The sequence below is a fragment of the Mobula birostris genome, chromosome 27 (genome assembly GCF_030028105.1).
Source record: "Mobula birostris isolate sMobBir1 chromosome 27, sMobBir1.hap1, whole genome shotgun sequence".
Lineage (NCBI taxonomy): Eukaryota > Metazoa > Chordata > Chondrichthyes > Myliobatiformes > Myliobatidae > Mobula > Mobula birostris.
The window spans coordinates 16,066,451-16,074,509 of record NC_092396.1 but is presented as its reverse complement, the minus strand read 5'-3'; positions in this window follow the sequence as shown (position 1 = coordinate 16,074,509).

The window sequence follows — 8,059 nt, the reverse complement described above, 5'->3', positions numbered from 1 at the left end:
TTACAACAGTGACCACAAAAGTCATTCCTCGGCCATCAGGAGATGAGAAAATAATACCATGTATCTCTGGCATGGGCTTGGTGGGCTGAAAGGCCTTGGTTGTTTCATTCTTTAGTCCTGTATCATTCTAAAATACTTATCTTTACTCTGAAGAGATTAATCTTTGCCTTGGCACTTCAAGTAACATTCACCAGCCGCACATCTTGAATTCTTGCAATACAGTATTACATTAATTTATTATCACTTCGTTGAGAAAGTAGTTCGTGGTGTTCTAGCACCAACCTTGACATAGCTCATCTGTGTAAACATTGGCATTTTACTTTTACATTTCTTTTAGAATAAAGAGAGAAAATACTAGAAGTATTGAACAGGTTAAGCACCTGGCTTGGCTTTTCTGATTTTTTGAATGATTTTTATTTCATTTCATATTCTGAACACTTACAGTATTTTGCCTCTACATTAACTGAATTTCATTTCCTGATAACCTCATTTTTTTATCGTCCTATTTCATTCATATTGTGTGGTACTGCTGAGGCATGTAATCAGCCTGTTGTTAGTGACTGTACCTATAAGGTTAATTACAGGGCAAAACATTATAGCTGAATATCAGAATCAGAAGGCAACCAGATGAATCCACTTACCAGCAAAAATCCCTGGATCAAAAGCTGGAAGCCTTGAATATTTCTTTAACTTGTCTAGTTTGGAGACACAAAAGTGGTCTAACTTCTGGGAGCCATGCCATTTGAGACATGTGGGTCATAATTCTTCAAATCTTCCTGCAGTGTGGTTTTGACAAATACCCCTATATTCCCTACAAAATCCTTTACAGGTTTCCCAAACCTGCTTGGACATACTGCTGAATGTTTCATCTCAACCACCTCATAGACTTCTATCATTGTTCACCTGATGCACCCATCCTCTCAGTGTCTGTGTTCCTTTAACCAACTGGAAATCATGCAGATTCACAATCATCTGATTGGATGACTGTATAGTCTGTCACTATTATTTTATTTGTTTATTTAGAGATACTGTGTGGAACAAGCCTTTCCGGCCCAACAACCCAGCAACACTATTTAACACTAATCTAATCATGGGACAATTTACAGTGGCCAATTAATGTACTAAATGGTACATCTTTGAACTGTAGGTAGAAATCAGAACACCCAGAGGAAACCTATGCGGTCACAAGGAGAACATACAAACTCCTTATAGATGGTGCCTGAATTGAACTCCAAACTCCAATGCTCTGAACTGTAAAAGCATCACGCTAACCTCTAGGTTTCCATGGCACCCCAAAGCAGTGGCCCATACAGGGATCGAACCTGCAACCCTGGTTTTGTTATCACCACGCTCTAACCAACTGAGCTTTAATAGCTCTTCAATGAAATACCGTACTTCTCATAATACCTCTACTAGTTTGTCTATCAGCGCACTTAGAGATTAATTCTTGGAGGCAGTGTCACAGGGGCATCTCTGTAACGTTTGTCAGTCATCGTTATTCTCTGGATTCAGACTATGGCTTTGCGCAGTACCCGCAGCACATATTAATTACAAAAATCTGTCATAAATTATGAGCAGTAATAGAGATTATTGTAGAAATCCTTAAAATCATTTTATGGAAGGAAATATGATCTGGTCTATTTATCACTCCAGATCTACAGAATGGTTGACCTACTAGAGAAGGTCATTTTCTTCTTTTTAAAGGTGTTAAAACAGCAATATATTTCAATATAATCTGTTTTCAAAAGTTTCATGCAGTCCTCCATCTTCTGTTGTAAGTTACCCAAAAATATTGTTTAGGTTTTCCTGCGTTAGGCCACATTTCAATCAGTTTCAGTGCATGCAATTGTATTGATCCATTGTGGGTTGCACAGATGCTAACATTTATCTCTGTAGCTATGATCTAGACAGCTAGCTCCTGTCATTTTCCACCAGGACCATTGCTGTACTTGATCCATATTAGCTGAAGGAAAAGTAGATGGTATTCTCTTTTTCTACATGAAGCTTGTTGTCCTCCATAACACAGCTGGGAGCAGCAAACTATGGAGATGGAGTTGAAAACATAAATAGCAACAAAACTTTGCTCCCAGATGAGCTCAATAACTTTTGTGCTCACTTTGACTGACAGAACATGGAGATGCTGTCATGAACACCCACAGTCCCTGAAGGCTCTGTGATCTCGGTCTGTGAGGCTGATATGAGAGCACCCTTCAGGAGGGTGAATCCATGGAAAGCATCAGGCCCAGACAGTGTACCTGGAGAAATACAGAAGACCTGTCTAGATAACTGGCTGGAATGTTTATGTACATCTTCTATCTTTCATTTCAACCGTCTGAAGTACCCACTGGCTTCAAGCAGGCATCGATCATACAGTGCCCAAGAACTTGGTAAACTGCCTCAATGACTATTGTCCAATTGTGCTTACATCCACTGTGACAAAGTGCTTCAAAATGTTGATCATGAAACATCAGCTCCTGCCAGAGGAGTGACCTGGATCCACTCCAATTTGCCTACTGTCATAGAAGATCAACAACCGGTGCCATTTCACTGGCTCTTTGCTCAGTTCTGGAACACCTCAAATTCCATATGCCTTCACTGACTACAGCTCAGCATTCAACATTTATCATCCCCACAAAACCTATCACTAAACTCCAAGAGCTGGGCCTTGGTACATCCTTGTGCAACTGGATCCTCGATTTCCTCACTTGCGGACTCCAGTTAGTACAGATTGGCAACAGCATCTCCTACGCCCTCGCCATCATCACAGGTGCGCCACAGAGCTCTGTGCTTAGCCCCCTGCTCCACTCACTTTATACTTCTGGTTATGTGGCTGCAACCCCAATGCCATATTTAACTTTGATGACAACACCGCTGTTGTTGGTCAAGTTATAAGTGGTATTGAATAGGCAGCTAGAAGGGAAATTGAAATCATGGCTGAGTGGTGCCACAACAACAACCTCTCACTCAACATCAGCGAAACAAAAGAGCTGATTATCGACTACAGCAGGAAGAACCTGGAGGTCCATGAGCCAGTCCTCATTAGGGGAACGGAGGTGGAGAGGGTCAGTAGATTTAAATTTCTTGGCATTAACTTATCAGAGGATCCGTCCAGAGACCAGCACGTAAGCATCATTACAAATAAGGCATAACAGTGCTTCCACTTTCTTTGAAGTTTGTGTAGATTTGGCATATCGACCAACTTCTATAGATGCACAATGGAGAGCATCGTAATTGGTTGTATCATGGCCTGATATAAAAGCACCAATGCCAAGGAATGGAAAAGACGACAGAGAGCCCAGTCCATCACAGGGAAAGCCCTCCCCACTACTGTGTGTATTTACATTGAGCACTGCCATGAGAAAGCTACATCCATCATCAGAGACCTCCACCATCTAAGCCATGCCCTCTTTCTGCTACTACCATCGGGCAAGAGGTACAGGAGCCGTGGGTCCCATGCCGCCAGGTTATTACCCTTCAACCATCAGGCTCCTGAGCTGGATAACTTCATTCACCACTACTCTGAACTGATTCTATGACCTATAGACTGAATTTCAGGGACTCTTCACAACTCATGTTCTGAGTATTATTTTTACATGCACAGTTTATTTTGCACTTTTGGTTATGTGTAGTCTTCGTTTATGTATAGTTTTTCGTAAAATTCTATTGTATTTCTTTTTTCCTGTAAGCGCCTGCAAGCAAATGAATCTCGATGTATATATGTATGTAGTATACATACAAAACATTGATAATACATTTACTTCGAACTTTGAACTTTGAGATCAGCAGCAACTAAGGATGATCTTTATGCTGGGAAACTGAAAGTGGACACACACTGAATCCTTATAGGCAACGTAGTCCAGACATGTATGAACATAATATTAACATTGCAGGAAATCACATTTGTCAGTGAGAACTGCCATCTGAACCTTTGCCTGCTTATTACAGAAGTCTAACTTCAAGAGTGAGTCTCTAAATTCTGGGTGGGCAAGATCTTGGAAGATGAACTCTTCTGTACCTCTACCTACAGAATGTCCCTGTGTCTGCCTTGAGATGCCTCAGATGTTTATAGTTCATTTCCATCTGACCCAGCAAAAGATATATTATGTGTAAACAAAACCCCTTTGGAAGGCAGTTGTAAGTATAAGAAACTCATCAAAGGTGCAAGAAGGGTCAGTTTTTAAGTGTGAGCGGCCATACAGAGTACGCAGTGGGGCTGCAAAGTGCCATGGAGCAGCCTGGCAAAGAAAGTTATTTGAGTGTTGATCCTTTAGAATCATAGAGCACAGAGAAAGGGCTTTTAGGCCAACTCATCAATGCCATCCAAAGTGCCTTTCTGAGCTAATCCCATTTTCCTGCATGTGGCCCATATCCCTCTAAGCCATTCCCATCCATGTACCTGTTTAAATGCCTTTTAATTTTTTCTTAATGTCTCTTAACCATAGTAATTATTACCACCTTTACTGTTTCATCTGGCACTACTATCTATTTAAAAGACTTGTCACAGAAATCCCCTTTAAATCTTTCTCCTTCTCTCACCTTAAATCTGTGCCCTCACACCCTACTGTAAGGAGAAGACTGTGACCACCTATCTTTGCCTGTCGTGATTTTATATTCCTCTATAAGGTCATTCCTCAGCTTCTTAAGCTCCAGGGGAAACAACCCCAGGCTATCCACTCTGTCTTTATAACACAAGCTACCCAGTCAATGCATGATCCTTGTGAAACTTTTCTGTACCCTCTCCAGTTTAATCACATCCTTCCTATAGCTAGGCCACCAGAATTACACACAATACTACTTCAAAACACACTCTTCACCACCCTGTCTATTTGTGTTGCCACTTTCAGGGGACTATGTACTTGTAGTCTAAGGTCCTTCTGTTCTCCAACACTCTACAGGGTCCTGCCATTTGCTGTGTACATCCTGCCCTGGATTAACTTCCCAAAATGTATCTGTTTGTCAAAGTTAAATTCTATCTGGCATTCCTTTGCCCACTTTCCAAATTGATCTAGATCCTATTTTAATCTTAGAAAACCTTTTTCAGTGTCCATAGTTTTGGGGAAACAGGATTAGCAAACAACAACCATCATTTTTCAGATACAAATCATGCTGGGGACAAATACTGAATGTTGCATTTCTGTTTACATTATTTTCAGGAGTTCTGCACCTTCTAGGGATTTTCTCTTTGGAGCAAAGGAGGATGAGAAGTGTATAAGATGATAAAAGGGATAGATTGGACAGCTAGCTCCTTTTTACCAGGGTGGCAGTGGCGAATGCAAAAGGATGTGCTTTTAAGGTTGTTGGAGGACAGTTGACTGGAGATGTCTGAAGTACATTTTCTTTACACAGAAACTGGTCAGTGCATGGAACGCACTATCAGAAGTGGTGGTAGAGGCAGATACATTAGAGGCGTTTAAGGGTCTTAGATGGACACATGGTTGAAAGAAAAATGGAGAGCTATGTGGAAGAGATGGGTAGGTTTAACAGTTGGCACAATATAGTGGGCCAAAGGGTCTGAAGTGTACTGTGCAGTAGTGTTCAGTATTCTATTCTGGGGTTGAAGTTCCGCCTGATGCTAAGGAATGGGAACAATATTATTCCAGTATGGGTTATCCTACTTCCAACTGCTTAGCACACAAATTATTTTCAGCTCAGCGAGAAAGAATCAAAATGACTAACTCTGAACTGGCACATTTCAAAAATAGTTGGGGATCACCAATCAAATGTCAGTAAATGCTCAGAATCTGTGAGTGAATATTGAAACAAAAAAAAAGTTCTCTTTTAGCTCTCTTAAGTAGTAACTCCTGCTTGAAAACTTGCTAAGATGTTTTGTTCCTTTGGAGATGGTCTTGTGCCCAAAGCGAGAAAGAATGGACTAGCTTACTTTGTGTAAGTATGTATATGTGGTATCAGAAATTATCTGGCAAGTGTGGATTGGGACAGGCTGTTTTCTGTCAAATGTGTACTTGGTAAGTGGGAGGCCTTCAAAAATGAAATTTCGAGAGTACAAAGTTTGTATGTGCCTGTCAAACTAAAAGGTAAAGATAACAAGTGTCGGGAATCTCGATTTTCAAGAGATATTGAGGGCCTGGTTAAGAGCAAAACAGGAGATGCATAGCAGATATAGGCAGGTAGGAACAAATGAGGTGCTGATGGAGTATAAGAAATGCAAGAGAACACTTAAGAAAGAAATCAGGAAGGCTAGAAGAACCTATGCAGTTACTCTAGCAGACAAGGTGAAGGAGAATCCTAAGAGATTCTACAGATATGTTAAGAACAAAAGGAATGCAAGGGACAAAACTGGTCCTCTGGAACACCAGAATGGTAATCCATGTGTGGAGCCAAAAAAGATGAGGGAGATCTTAAGTGGATTCTTTGCATCTGTATTTACTCAGGAGACAGACACAGTCTGTCGAAGTGAAACAAAGTGGCATGAACTTCAGATTGCAGAGCAGGAGCTGTTTGCTGCCCTGAGGCAAACCAGTGTGGATAAATCCCCAGGGCCTGAGAATGTGTTCCCTCAGACCCTACAGGAAACAAGTGCAGAAGTTGCTGGGGCCTTAGCAGAGATATTTATATCATCCTTGGAGACAGGGGAGGTACCAAAGGATTGGAGGATAGCCAATGTTGTTCCACTGTTTAAAAAAGGCTCTAAACATAAACCAGGAAATTATAGGCCAGTGACTCTGACAGTAGTTGTGGGAAAGTCATCGGATAGACATGGGCTGATTAAGGATAGTCTGCATGGCTTTGTGGATATCGGTCATGTCTAACCAATCTTACAGAGTTTTTCGAGGAAGTTACCAGGAAAGTGGGCAAAGGCAAGGCAGTGGATGTTGTCTTCATGGACTTTAGTAAGGCCTTTGAGAAGGTCCTGCATGGGAGGCTGGTCAAGAAGGTTCAGTCTCTCAGCTTTCAGCATGAGGTAGTAAATTGGATTGGACATTGGCTTTATGCAGAAGCCAGAGAGTGGCAGCAGAGTGTTGCCTTTCACAGTGGTGTGCTGCAGGGATCAGTGCTTGGTCGTTTGTTGCTTGTCATCTATATCAATGATCTGGATGATAATGTAGTTAACTGGATCAGCAAATTGGCAGATGACACCAAGGTGAGGAGATTAGTGGACAGTGAGGAAGGGTGTTATGGCTTGCAGAGGGATCTGCATCAGCTGGAAAAATGGGCTGAAAATGGCAGATGGAATTTAATGCAGACAAGAACATGGCTTTGCACTTCAGTAGGACTAACCAAGGTAGATCTTGCACAGTGAACAGTAGAGCACCGAGGAGTGTGTTAGAACAGAGGAATCCGGGAACATAGGTACATAATTCATTGAAAGTGGCATCACAGATAGATAGATAGGGTCATAAAGAAAGCTTTTGGCATATTGGCCTTCATAAATCAATGTATTGAGTACAGGAGATGGGATGTTATGTTGAAGTTGTATAAGACATTGGTGAAGCGTAATTTGAGTACCATGTGCTGTTTTGATCACCTACCTACAGGAAAGATGTAAACAAGGTTGAAAGAGTGCAGAGAAAACTTACAAGGATGTTGCTGGGTCTGGAGGACCTGAGTTATAAGGAAAGATTGAATAGGTTGGGAATGTATTCTTTACAGCATAGAAGGTTGAGAGATTTTAGAGAGGTATACAAAATTATGAGGGGTATAGATAGGGTAAATGCAAGCAGGCATTTTCTACTGAGGTTGGGTGGGACTACAACCAGACGTCATGGGTTAAGGGTGAAAGGTAAGAAGTTTAAGGGGAACATGAGGGGAAACTTCTCTACTCAGAGGGTCGTGAGAGTGTGGAATGAGCTGCCAGCACAAGTGGTGCTTGCAAGCTTGATTTCACCATTTAAGAGAAGTTTGAATAGGTACATGGATCGTATGGGTATGGAGGGTTATGGTCCCTGTGCAGGTTGGTGGGTGTAGGTGGTTTAAATAATTTCAGCATCGACTACAAAGAGAGATAGTCTTTGAGAACTAGAGCACAGAAACAGGCCCTTCAGCCCATCTAGTCCATGCAGGTTGATGGGTGTAGGTGGTTTAAATAATTTCAGAATCG